The 14,754-nt window shown below is 44.9% G+C and overlaps 1 pseudogene; it reads right to left on the reverse strand.

Moving 5' to 3' along the window:
* Positions 1 to 3,614: 3,614 nt before the first annotated feature.
* On the reverse strand, positions 3,615 to 4,012 carry LOC146798381 (large ribosomal subunit protein eL27 pseudogene; annotated as a pseudogene).
* Positions 4,013 to 14,754: the final 10,742 nt, after the last annotated feature.

The raw sequence follows: 14,754 nt of genomic DNA on the forward strand, positions 1-14,754 counted from the left end.
ACCGATAATAACATGTTCTTTTTAATTGTGAAGAGGAAGCAGATTGATTTATTATGAAGATTAGTTCAGGCAAAACATAGTAATTTTAGGATAAATGGAAAAAAAAATATTATTGATGGATGTGTAAAATATTTAAAAGATGATACAAGAAAGATAATCTCATGATGGAGAGAGGGGCAGACTACTCAAACGTCTTGAAAAGTCAATGGGGTTTTGAAGGGTTCCCTGGGGAGGTGTTTCAGTGAGTTGGGAGCATGTGGGGAAAAGCAGAAAAACTAGTTCTCTTTCTTGTGTAACTACTGTGCAGGGTCAGGGGTAGAAGGCTGATTTTCACAGGCAGATGAAAACGGATAATGGTCTTGTTTGTGTTATATCATGGAGCCTGAACGGCTGAGACTAAGGAAAAGACAGAGTGCTACCCTAGAAGACTTGAAAGAATCCAGTGTCCAGTTAATAGTACTTCAAGAGATACACTTGATTGAACAAGTGCGTAGAACAAGCGCTCGCCATTAGCCATTGATTCAGTCAGTAATTTGCATGCCACAATCATATCCTATTAAAAGGGTAGCAGTATTAATTAGAAGCAATTTAGGAATCCAGGTTATAAGGTCAGAGGGGAAGGAGAAGGGTAGATAGATTATTGATGAAGTAAAGATAGGTCATACACAGTTTACAAGTTAGGGTAATATGATCCAAATGTTGATGATCCAGAACCTCTGCTGCAATTATTCAATAGATTACTGGATTACAGGACCCCAATAATTTGGGCTGTGGAAATTTGACATTTTAATGAATAATACATCAGACTGGTCTACCCAGTGGTCGTATGCGATCTCCCCCAAGAATACTGAGTATTTAAACAATATACTAGAAGATCTAGGATTCTTTGACAAATGGAGAATGAGAATGGAACAACACAGGATGTATTAATTTCACAGTTTGAGAATCTTTACTACTCTTGGAGAGCTAGTATCCAGTCTTCCAACTGGCTTGCACAGAAGCTCTAAAAACATACCACTCCACCAGTCTTGAAAGGGAAAACCAAAGCAAATATATATAATCCAAATGTAATCTTATATTGTTAAAAATTGTTGTGAGAAACAGTATTCACACTGAGATTTTCTCTCCCTTTAGGCCATTTCAGTGATCAAAAGATGTGGTAACAAGCCTCAACCACTTTTAATACAACGTGGCCATTATATAAAGGAACATTCCTAAAGAAACTCCTACATTATCTCTATACAGATGAGGTGGGTCTCATTAACTGTAGTCGCTCTTATTTTTGAGCACAGAGAAATTTGGGTATGAACATGGTCCCCTCTTGTGAGGACCCCTAAATGTGGTTCTATTTATCTTTCTCTAAAATAATCTAATATTTTGATAGGACTGACTGACTAGTGGGATATTTTGAAATGAACTTCCACACCTTCTTAGGTGGGATAAGGAGTGACTTACCTCTTGTGGGACCACAGGAGAGGTAGGTTAATTTCATTATGGTAACCTTAAGGTTGCCCTCCAATTTATTGAGGGATTGGATTCATATTTATGAGACTACATTTTACCTTAGTTTGTTATTCATGTTTTTAGTTTTTAACTAGGAACAATTACTGATTATTCCCCCAAAAAGTTGAGAACAGCCTTAATATTGATCTCACTTTTATAAGAAAGGTGAGTTTAAAAAGATCACATGAACGCAGTGTTGATGATGGAATGAATGTTGGTGTACCTCCCGGTCCTGATTGGGTAATGTGGGCCAAACGTATAAGTAGATCCACTCAAAATTGAGTGTTGTACTTTGGGAGAAATCTAGAAATGTTTACTCTTAAATTTTCCAATTGTAATTTATTTGTGCAACTATGGTCCAAAATGGATAAGCATTGCACAGATAGGGTTTTTAGTGTGTAATTTAAATGATCATGTGATTGGAACGAAGGGGGTTCAAGTTGACATTTGATTTATGTCTCTATACAGGTGAATCTCCTAGGTCATTCGTAAAGAGGGATAGATATCTTATTGCCCTGAAGAAGGTGGCTTCATCCTGCTTTTTTACCACCAAAAGGTGTCAATGCTTGTCTCTTTTGGGTTAAATTTGAGGAACAAGGTGTCGCATGTACATGATAAAATGATGTCAATACTTTGATTGATTCCTTCAAATTAACTGTTATAAATGACAAATATATATGTCTCTTATTGTGTCTCTCTCTGATGTTTTTAATATTGCGTGAAATAATCAAGTGTACTGTTTTTATTGTTTTAATGTGATTTTGTATATATACATATGTATGTGCAATTTTAACAATATAAGATTACATTTGGATTACATATATTTGCTTTGGTTTTCCCTTTCAAGACTAGTGGAGTGGTATGTTTTGAGTGCTTCTGTGGAAGCGAGTTGAAAAACTGTATACTAGTTCTTCGAGAGTAGTAAAAATTCTCAAACCGTTTATGGTACCCTGACTCTTGGTGCAGAGGGGTCGCTCTTGTGTTCTACATGTATTAATTTCACAGCAAGAAATTGATTTTGGTTTATAGATTGTACATGTGCAGACCAAGTGACACAGGTCACGTATATGCCAGCCTTTCTCTCCCATCATTCAACCCTATCACTAGGATTAGTAGTGAAGCAAAAACCTTCATGTAATTATGGAATAAATGAACTATGGAGAGATGACTGTTAACTCAACTAGATCTAATAAGGGATCTTCAAGTTAAGACACCTGAGTTCATGAAGTTTAACATAGGCAGCTGCCATGAGAGTAGTGTGTGGGATGCATATAAAGCCTAGATAAGAGGTAAAGTTACCAAATGGGCGAGCGCATTTACAAAATCAGAGGAGGAAGGGGAGAGAGAAAATTGTGAGAAGAAATGAGCAAGTTGGAATACTTGTTGGCAGACCCATGCCATGAAAGGTATTATGACTGAGATAACTCTAGTTCGTTAGAATTGTGCAAGTCTTAGTGTAGAATGTTAATTGAGGAAAAAATTCAAGTATAAATGGGAAGCAACACATCTGTGTCATTTTGAGTGTGACAAGAAAGTTCAGGAAACTACTTGCATGGAAGGTTAAGACACAATTAGTATGTAATGATTTAGACAATATATATGACAGTCAGGTATGAATGAGCTGGCACAATCTGAATGTATTTGGATTGTTGTTTAAGAAGTTCCACCAGGAACGTTATCACTAAGATCCAACTTTGAGTGAACAGGCCTTAAAGGAATGGCCAGTACCTCTCAACCTGCCTTCTCTGGATAAAGAGGAGCTAAAAAGGTCTGATGCAAGAAATTACAGAAAATAATTAAATGCATTCTTAACAAAAATAATAAAAAGAAAGGCCATAGGGCTAGGTGGCATCCCCGGGTAATTTTATAAGTGCTTATCCACAGAAATATGTCAATTCGGGAGCTCAATATTCAATGACATTCTTCGCCTTCATCATGGGCAACTAGTGAAGTCATCTGAAAGCCAAATAAAAATCATCCTAGGTGCAAATCATGTTGGCCAGTCTCCCTATTAAATAGAAACTACCTATGACATTTTACAGGGATCTTTTTTTATTTTTTTTATTTTATATAAATATATTGTCATGTCCCAATGCTCCACTGTCACTAATTTAGAACCTCGGTGTCTGGAAGGATTGCTTATTCTTGCCAATATTGTATCAATCCTCAAATATCATTTTGGCTTCTCCTCTGACTTGTTGATTTACAGCATACATCCATGATTGGTAATGATTTTGACAAGGGGAATATCAACAGAGTGTCTGGCTGGCATCAAATGGTTGTAGATGCAAATGTTTACGAAGACCTTAATTTTAGATCACTTAGCAATTTTCTTCTTCCCATTGTGGCTGTTACTTTACGTGGGTAACGGTCAATGCCTGCCATAAGGGCATGACTGTAAGGCCTGTCTGATGTGCCATCATCAATGTACTTCACTATGACAGCTTTACGTCGAGTATAAACCAGCCAGGACCAAGACGACCGTCCTAAGTTTCTTAAATGTACCCATTTGTAGTCTAGCTCGGTGGCTGCCCTGAATAGAAAGGACGTTTTTTTACAGGGATCTTAGCAAAAAGACTAACATTTGTTATGGGGGAATTGGTCTGAGAAGATAAACAGAGATGTATCCTTTAGAGACTTCTAACTGATTTAGTACATTGCCTGATTGGTGCTATGAATTTGACAAAAACAGTTTAAATCCCATCGTTTAGAGGTAACCTTTCATGCAGCCAAAGCCTTCGACCAGTTTAACTGGCAGCACCTATGGGCCAGTTTGAAAAAATTTAGTATACTGAGTTTTATCATCGCTGTCAAAATTCTCTACTCTAATCGATCAATGACAATACTGGCATGGAATTTAGGTTATGAAATACGGCTTCTGAAGAAAGCGATGAGATATTTAGGAATTGAAAGAGTTTAGAATATAAACCTGATACCGAATAACGATATAGAAAGGATTCAATGTAAGATAAATAAATTATTATAGAAATTGCAGTAACTCTCACTAAATATATATGGTTGTGTTAATTTTATTAAAATCTGGATTCTTCCAAAACTCTTTTTTTTTAAGTTTGAAACTTGCTTTTGAGAAACATAATCTACGCAAGATTCAAAGTAAATTTAAAAGCTTTCATTGTCCATTTAAAGGAATTAAAATAGCATGGAAAAACCTAAGGGCTACGCCAAAAAAGGGAGGCAGCAATTGCCAGACATTCAGCTTTATTTTGGGGCCTTCCAATTTAAGATGCTCCAGGACCAATCAGAAAGAGGTCTAATGTGGCAGGCAATACTAAAAAGTCATAACATCAGAAATGCACGTTTTCACATAATTTTGGTGCTCCGAAGTAGTACAAAAAAGTCAAACTTAAGACCATTTGAACTGGTCTGGTGCAACTTCTGGTCCTGATTTATGGCGAACTTGCCCCAATATGTGACTCCCTGTGTTACCCATAGAGTCTAAGGGCCACATGCTCGAACAAATCATTTTGCGTCTTTCTAATTGAAAATGTTTGTGACTCGCAGTTAGGTACTCGCAAAATGCGATGCACAAATGTGTCTTCGACATAATTAGTGATTCATAATGGTGTCGCGATTGACCAACCTCATCAATATTCATGAGGTAGTTCTCAAATTGCGACCCATTGGGATTCGCAAAAAACACAGAGATGGTGGCCAACTGGGGACAGCACACCACCATGTCTGTGTTTCCTGCATGATGCTGCTTTCAGGCCAAATTTTTTTAATGCCACTGTTAAAGGTTTTCTACTCTTGATGGCAGTCAGCTGCTTCTGTGTGATAGCTGGGCTTCTTTTCCTGAAAAGTCTTACCTCCTTCCTGGGCCGTGCTCTTTCCTTCACTCTGTGGGCGGGCTGGCAGGCAGGTACTAGGAAGCTCTTCAGCTTCTCCAGCAATTTGCGCGGACTGCAGGTAATATATTATCATCTCTGGTTGACTGGCTGTCACACAGACACAATCGCTGGTTACACAGGTTGTCTTTGAGTGCTCTAAGACTTGGTCAAGAAGAATGTAAAACTTGAACAAAGTGGGATGGTTTAGGTTCCACTTTTATAATGAATTTCAAGATAGAGTGTGTGGGCCCTTTGGCCACAGTTTTGAACATGGATCCCAGCACATATTCTAGATATGTATGTATTACATATTCACCATATATACTTCTACTTGGCATGCATACAGAATGTCAGTGGAAGGGTCTTGGGTGGAGTTTTACTTGAGTGTGGGCCAGTTGACTGCCCTCCTTTTGACACTGGAAAAAGGTCCGGTCAGAACTAATAATTCACAGAACTTGGTACTCTGCGTCTACTGCTTTATGTGATCAATCCAGGATATGGACTGTATTCAGATGTCTGTTATGAGAGCATGCTTCATGGGCCCCTCAATGTCACTGAACAAATTATGGACTATGAGATTATAATGAACAGGTCTAGGCTATAGCAAATACTAAATGATCATCCTGTCGGGGGCAACAGAAAGTCGGGATATGAGTTTCACTTGCAGTTAGTTCAATCCAAGCAAATGTACATGGCTGTATACTATGTGTGTGACATTTCCATCCAGGCAGTGTGTGTGATGCATTGCATGTGCTGCTACAATGTATTAAACAACTTATAGTTCAATATTACTTTTTAGGAACAACCTTCCTCATTTAGGCTGACACGTTTAAACTTTATCAGCGAAGTGGGATTCTTTGCCTTGTCAGTGAAGTTCCTCAATTTGCAGCTTGGCCTCACTTTCTCGGTGGCAAAATTTGATATCACCCCATTCTACTTCCCAGCATCAAGATACCCCTTCCCCCTAAGAAAGAGTGGTGATTTTGGCTACAGGGATTAAGTCACATTGGCTTGCCAATGTAAAGAGGGGTTCTTGCTAAAAGTCAGGGTTGCCAGCAGCCTTGACTTTTGGCAGGGACAATGCACTCTCAGGTGAGTAAACACGGTAAAAGGCGGTCATCACTAGTCTCTTTTGGGTATCGACTTCCCGTGACAGTGAGTGGACAGTGTGCCGCTGGCAAGCAATACCAGCTCTCTTATGGCCACAGTGGCAGAGGGAGCATTTACTCGCTGTCGATTGCATGCTAAATTTTGGCTTGCTTTTTTAAATTTCACCGCTGTTGACTTTATTTGAAACTGTGAACGTTTATACATCCTTACTGCTATGTCCTGAGCAATAATAGAGGAATGATTTGTAGCCATGGCCAAATATGAAAGGTAATGCTAGGCATGAACGTCCATCATATATGTGGGGACTGTAAAAGACTTTTGAAAACAAAAGAATTTTGTGAATAGTTTTAGAACTAATTTTGTGGATAGCAGAAGTGAAGCCTCACACAAAACAAACCTCTTGAAGACTGCCAGCATTGCCACAGGAACACCCAGCAGTAACTCCTGGGCAGCTATGGCCCCCAACTCTCTTTCTGTAGACCAAAATCTCAGGATACAGCAGGCGTTGCTCAGCAATATCCATTCAGTATCCATCAAGTATGTGATCATAGAAACATTTGTGCCTACTGAAACCATTATGTGCCTCTTGCAGTTGAAAAACACAGTCAGGTACAGCGTGTAACACTAGGCACCGCCATGAATGCAGGCGAGGAATCATTTTCTTCTGAAAGCAGATAATAGTTTCATCTTCATAGAAGCCTAAATTGAAAACAGAAATTCCATTAGTCTAATGTACAAGTTAATGATGCCGCAGGCAGGCCTGCGCTTTATGCCGTCACTTCCTGTTGCGCGTTGAGTGTAACTTCTACTCTGAAAAGGACAGCATGTCACTCAAATATGCTTTCCCATTCAAAAGAAGCAGCAAGCTGGAGAAAACACCCATTCAGCAAAAAATACTGAGTAGCTTCTCACGCGGCATATGGCGCCTTTTCAACACATTTAATGGCCAGACAGGGAACACTGGAAAGATTCCATCATTCTCTCAGCACACGGTTGCGACGCGGATAGCATATGGCACGCCTGTGTAGGTAATGGCCTTAAAGAAAGGAAAATATAAAATTTGGAGGCCACGCTGACTGCAGAGACTCAGCTGCATCCGAGTTTGTTCGTTCCCCAACTTCGGTAAGGGGGTGGATTCAGTGGAAACTGATATATATCATATGGGGTCAGCACAGTTCGATGTATTTATACTGGGGCTAAAAGTATGCCACTCACTGTCAAGTGGGCTCCTACACTAATGCATTGCAGTTATGCATCTGTTAAGGGGGAGGCTATTCCTGGGCCCGAATGGCATCAAACTACATTTCTATTATTGCGCTAACTTAAGCAGATGTGGCATTTTCTCCACTTATCAATTATGTGATGGGGCGTGTTTCGCCCAGGTAGGGCCAAATGTAGGAAACATTTTAACCGTGCACATGCCCCACTATGGCTTTCAGCTATGCAGAAATCCCATTTTCAGAGTCAAAACGTGTTTTTTGGCTCCTAAAAAAGGATTTACAATGGATGTCAATTAGGTATCTGCAAGGGACGTGATGTAGGGGTTCCTACGAAATTCTGAATTAGTAACAAATGTATTATTGTTTTTTAATCGAACTCTTGTTTCAAATCATTGTAATTTTATCGCCTGCCAATTTAGGGTTGTAATTCACTTGCAAAAGTGATGGGGTTATTTTCTCTTCTTATATCCTTTGTGAATAAAAAAAAAAATAGGGGTATATTCACAAGAACGTGTGATAACTACCGCAAGAGTAGTGTAACGCAACTTTCAATATCGCAGCCTATCGCGGGAAAATAACCTCGTGACAACGTGGAATTCACAACAAAGCGGTAGCAAGCGATAGTCTGCCGAAACCACGGACAATGTCTGCGATACAACCACCACGACGGAGAAAAAATCACAAACCACAACATCAAAAAACACGCGATGGGCCAAAGCGCGACGAGGAAATCAGCGATAAGCAGCACCAGGCCTGCAACACACACCTGGCAGGTTGAAAAAATCACCATAAAAGTAGAAAAAACACCCACACACACACACTGACCTACACCCAAGCACCATGGAGGTAGCCGGAGCAGGCGCAGAGTACGAGCGCAACCTCACAAGCACCCCAGACCACCAGCCCGGGACATCGGGGACAGGGAAGAGCAAGGGCAAGAAGACGAGGAAGACAAAGTTCAATCCGCAGGCGAACAGGATCATAGTCACGGAGGTGATGGAACACCATCAACAACTCTTCGTCACCTCCAATGTGTCATTGGGCACTAAAACTGGAATATGGCGGGATATCGTTGACAAGGTGAATGCCGTCGGAGAGCACAAGCGGACAATGGACGAGGTGAAGAGGCGATGGAATTACATCAAGCGGAAAAGCGGAAGACCAAGAAGAAACTCTCCGCCAACCAGAAGGCAGCAACGCAGACTGGAGGTGGGGGCCCAGCGCCACAGCTCGTGCTGGAAGACATGGAGGAGCTGGTGTTGACAGTCATCAGTGTGGATACTGTGGCCGGAGTCGGGGGACCGCACACTGCTCGACAGGACACAACACAACCGCAACAGGGTGAGTGACCACCAGGTACTGGGAGGATGGGTGGAGATGGCCATGATGGCACACATGCACTATCAAGCAGGGCACAGTACACACCCACAATGACCCTGGCTCCTCGCTCAGACCAACAGACTGTCACAGTATACAATGCCATGCTGCCTGAATGTCAACCTGTACCATGCGGCTACATACATGTGGACCCATTGTAATACACCATCTCCCCTTCACATCGCAGGGGCATCGTCAACACCTCCTGCAGAGCAGTCCCAGCCACTCTTCACTGATGACTAGGAGGATAACACCAGCATCGACACCCAAACCATCCAAGACATCATGGACCTCAACCGCCACTCACCTCTAGGATCAGGGCAGCCCAGCTACATCGATGAGACCCCACCCACCATCCAATACACCCAGCAGTAGGCAACTACAGCCCCGGCACCCTCCCAAGTCCCCCAGGAACAACAAATGGCCTTCCAATGCCGTATGCTGGAGGGCCAGAGGGAGACGGCTGAGAAGGTGCGGGTGGGGTTAAAACTCATGGCTGCCAAACTGGACGCCATCCTTGGGTGCCTATGTCTGCCCCATGGTCTCCAACGAGCCCTGACTGACATCGCTGGAGTCATGACGCAGAGAGAAGAACAGCTGTCCACTCAGAGTGGCTCCAGCGATGCCAGCCGTGAGCTGGCACACATGCGATAGGTCATGGAGGACATGGTGCGGATGGAGGCGGAAAGGATGGCAGCCACCGCTGTACATCATCAAAATGTAGCTGGGATCTATCATGCCCTGCAGACCTCCGTCATGGCATTGCCACCACAAGGTGTGGTGCTGATGAATGCTGCTGCCCTCACACCATCCACATCTCTGCCCCCTGGTGTGTTAGTGCCTCCCAGTGTGGCAGGCGTATCTACTCAGGCACCTGATGTGTTAGTGGCACACGGTGCTGCCAACAATCCCCCTCCTGCCCCTGATGTGTCAATGGCACACAGTGCCGCAGCCGGTACTGTAACACCCACAGGTGGAGCAGAGCACACATCTGGGGACGAGGACCTGGATGGGTTTGTGATCAGGAGGCAATAGCATTTATTTCCACCACCTGACCTGTTTCTGCTTGGTGCTGCACATGGCCTCATGACCTTCCACTGACCCCCGATACACTCCGATGCACTCACCTTGGACAGCGACATGGACTGCCACATCCTGTTCGACGACCAATGACATGGTGGACAGACTGCGGACTGTACCTTTCCTCTTCCGCAGTACATGTCATCCCCGGATGGACTCTGGCTGGCCCTCCACAGGACCATATTGTGTAGTGTGCTCGGCATTGCCCTGTACCTCTAAAGCTGCACAACTGCACTGGATGTGCAAATAAACATCCAGTGACGCACTGTTGTGTCATGTCTTACATCATTCAGGTATGGATGTGTGGATGAATGTGGGGACAGTGCCTTCCCTTGTGTCAATGATGTTCATCCTGTGGGATGCGAGTCAGAGGGTGCGACATTGCCTTGTGTGTACCTGGTCCCGTGAACACTACAAAAACCAAAGGAAATGATGGACGGAGTGTTGAACATTGCAAGCACTCACCCCCAGTCAACTGATCTGGGTTTAATCCATCACCATTCTTTAGCCCACTCTGCCACCCCAGTTCAGACATGGCCATATGCAAATCAGTCTGACCCTGTGCCTCATGGGAACAGTCCAGCCCGAACTGCCAAGCCATGTCTTCACACTACAACAGGGACACACGCATCAGTCACATCCTTGTCCGGACATGGACTGGACCACGCCCTGAGCCCACGAGTCATTGTGGCAAGCCCTGCTCTAGTCCGGCGTACAGCAGGCCAGACCACTCCAATGACGCACCGAGGGGGGCCATCATTGCTACCCGTCGCAGGCGTACTCGTTGGTGGGGTGCAGGTCACTGAACTAGTTGTCAGCATGTCACAGCCACAGCCACAGGTTTGTGTGTGCAAACCTGAGGGCAGGTTTGCACACACACCACACCCATCCGGCACAGGCGTCACTGGACATGTGACTCCACCAACATAAGGGGCCGACGACATCACATTCCCCTCTTCCGGTGGTGATTGGATGACGGCCTCTCCACGCTTCTCATTCATAAAGGGCCCATGAGTTGTTGCTCACACGGTTGGTGGCATCCTAGACCTTGCAGACGGCAAAGGCACCCCGCCACGGGACGGTGACTTTGGGTGCACTGAGTTAGTGGTACCTTAAGCTGCTGAGCGGGTGTGCAGCCTGTGATGATGCCCCGTCCCGGCGGTCCGGACAGCTCAGGTTTAGTGTGCCCTGCTGGACCGCAGTGTAGGCCAGAGCCAGCGGCCAGCGCGGGCCTACTGCCACGTGGTGTCGCTTCTGGGATCTCAGAGTTACTGGCACCCATTGGGCTGAGCGGGTGTGCAACCTGCGATGATGCCTAGTGCACTGGTATGTCCTATGTCATGGAGTAATCAAGACCCAGCACAAAACGTGAGACCTGGTGGCCTGCGGAGCGGGGCTGCATGGTGTCGAGGGTGCCATGTCCACGGGCCCTGGGCTTGTGGCTTGCAGCAGCACGTGGTGGCACCTCGTGTCTGCACGCCGGTGGCGGAAGGTGAGCAGTGAGGCCTGGGTGTGCATGGGCGGGCATGCTCCGATGGGTGGCGGGAGGGGCTGGGTTGCCTCTGCCAGGGTGTGCATAGGCGGGCAGGTGATGTTGTCTTGTGCAATTGTGTGTACTGTGCCAATCATGTATCTGGACTCTGTTTCAGATGACAGCTCTGTCTCAGATGTGTGACCTGGTGTACTGCTGTACATACCGGCAAGTGGTTGGAGACACACCGGTGGCAGCAGGTGAGCAGTGTGGCCTGGGTGCTCAGGGGCAGCACGCTCTATCTCTCTCCTCCTCTCTTATTCTCTCTCTCTCTCTCCCCCCTCTCTTCTTATCTCTCTCTCTCTCCCCCTCTCTTCTTCTCTCTCTCTATCCCCCCTCTCTTCTTCTCTCTCTCTCTCTCTCTCTCTCTCACCCCCTCTCTTCTTCTCTCTCTCTCTCTTTCTCCCCTCTCTTCTTATCTCTCTCTCTCTCTCTCTCTCTCTCTCTCTCTCTCTCTCTCCCCCTCTCTTCTTATCTTGCTCTCTCTCCCCCTCTCCCCCCTCTTCTCTCTCTCTCTCCCCCTCTCTTCTCACTCTCTCTCCCCTCTCTTCTCTCTCTCTCTCTCTCCCCCTCTCTTCTTTTCTCTCTCTCTCTCTCCTCCTCTCTTCTCTCTCTCTCTCTCTCTCCCCCTCTCTTATTCTCTCTCTCCACCTCTCTTCTTCTCTCTCTCCCCCTCTCTTCTTATCTCTCTCTCCCCCTCTCTTCTTCTCTTTCTCTCCCTCTCTTCTTCTCTCTCTCTCTCTCTTTCTCTTCCTCTCTCTCTCCTTCGCTCTCTCTCTGTCCTTTGATGTGCGCAGGACACACCTTCTCATCATGATTTTTGTCTTGCAGGCTGTGACCTACGGATTGTCCCGAGGGGAGCCACCATGTGTCTTCATTGCATTTCAGTGTTCATTTTAATAATGTTTCATTTGTTGCTTCGGAAGTGAATGTATGATGGTCATTTTTGTGACGACACATGCATGTCACCAGTTGTGATTGTGCGACATTAAGCAGATTATTTTGTAAATGTTTCGGTGTAGCCGATGTGGCATGTCTTTGGTCGGGGGTGCCTGTGAAGGGGGGGTCCTGGGGGTGGTGGCAGCGGGTGTTGTTGCCCTTTCGGCCCTCCGGGCTACATGTTCAGTTGCCCGGGTGCATCTGTCGTTCTTCAGGTGTGGCTGTGGGCTGTGCTCCCTTTTGTGGTGTAGGCTGTGGTCCGACTTTGCACTAGGTCAGAGCAGGTGTTATTTTCCTGCTGCTAACGCGCCTTATCGCCTGTTTTGTGTTCTTATCGCAGTTCTGGCTGGTCATTGTGAATGTTGTGGAGTGGTGTTGTCGCGGCTTTTGGCACAGGAACGCCTACTCTGCATCTCATTAGCGATAGTTGCGGGGGTCATCTGTGGCGATGTTTCTTGCGGCTGCTATCGTAGGTAAACTGGTGCTGTGGGCTGTGAACACCAGCTTGTGATTGGGGTGATAAGTTTATCGCAACTTTAGCTGCGATAAAGTGCCATTAACTCAGCGATAGATCCTTGTGAATATCCCCCGTAGAGTAATGTGATGGGGTGAATAAAATAACTTTTGTCACCTCCAGGTTAATTCAGTACCCTGATATACATGAGATGTATTTACCAAGAGTGGGTTTGCCTAGTGAATAACTGTCTTTCACACCACACCAAAATGAAGAAGGCAAAACTGTGACCTTTTAGTTGGGTACATTTTTTGAGGCCTTGAATAGCCCACCACAATGTCCATGATATGAAGGCCTCAGCTACTTTAGCTGCATATATCCTATAGTAAAAACATGCATTGGCTTGGCAGGAATAGCCAATTTTTTAGCTTATTCTTTTGGTTTGGAAACGTGGACAAATGACCAGGGCTCCCACCTTCCAGGAGGTCCCATGAGAAAATGATCAGGACAGTCAGAAGTCTGTCTATCTCTCTCTTTGTTTCTCTCTTCGGTCTCTTTCTCTGTCTCAGCCTCTCTCCAAGAATCTACCTATCCATGCCCCCATTTCTGTGTCTCTCTGTCTTCTTACCTTGGGACTCCTTCTTTGCCTCTTTCTACTGCTCTGTGTATGTTCCTGTAACTTAGTCTTACCTCCTTCTGTCTACCCTACCTCTCTCTGCCTCTCCCCTCTGTCTATCTATTTTATTCTACTTCATTTTGCTCTACATCTCTTCTTGTCTCATATCTCCCTACATCACAAATCACGAATCCTTACACTTCTCACTACCTCACTTCTTTATCTACCCATCTCTCCAATTCCCACTTTGTCACCTCTATCTACTACTTTGTCTCAACTATCTTTCTGTTTCATGTCTCTCACCTTACTTCACCCTAGCTCTTTACCACATCATGCACTCCCTTTACCTCACTCTCTATATTTATCTCTACATCTCTATTCACCTACCACCAGTTCTATCTTTACTTTGACCTCACCTCTGCCTACCTTACCTTATTTTTTTTATTAAATACACCTCCCTGTACCCCACCATGCACTGCACTCTGCTGCCTTTTGGTTAGGTTTGTGCTATAGAAATACCACATATATACACAGTGGTAGCTCCTCCATTTGGGGGGAGAAGTGTAGCCTCCCCTGCAGTAAGCATAACAAGCATGAAAAATAAAATGGTAATAAACCATTTTATTGTTCATCCTGGCGGCCTGAGCCAAGTCTGAGGGCAGGACGGGCCATTGCTACTAATTGGTAGCAGCAGGGAGTAGTAGTGGGCTCTGCAAATGCCTATGTTGGTTTGGTGACTGCCTTATGATGGCCAGCCCGACATGCACACTTTAAACCTCACCAACCTGAGCTGTTTTGCACAGCCGGGTGGAGAGTACACATAGGCAGCCAGTATCCAAAGGAGCATATGTGCCGGCCCACTTCAATAAACCCTGGTGCTTCATGCTGGTTAGCAGCAGGGGCGCAACTAGGCCCGAATTTCGGTGGAGGTTAAAATGCATGCAAACCGCAATTGTGCATACCTGTATGTTCATGCTTCAGCACATTACAGCCAGATCTATTGGCTTTGCCAATAATTTCCACTCAGACACTAAGCACTGCTGGAGCTTCGAGAGTATTCACCACACCTGCGAGCT

The sequence above is a fragment of the Triturus cristatus genome, chromosome 9, assembly GCF_964204655.1.
Source record: "Triturus cristatus chromosome 9, aTriCri1.1, whole genome shotgun sequence".
Classification (NCBI taxonomy): Eukaryota; Metazoa; Chordata; class Amphibia; order Caudata; family Salamandridae; genus Triturus; species Triturus cristatus.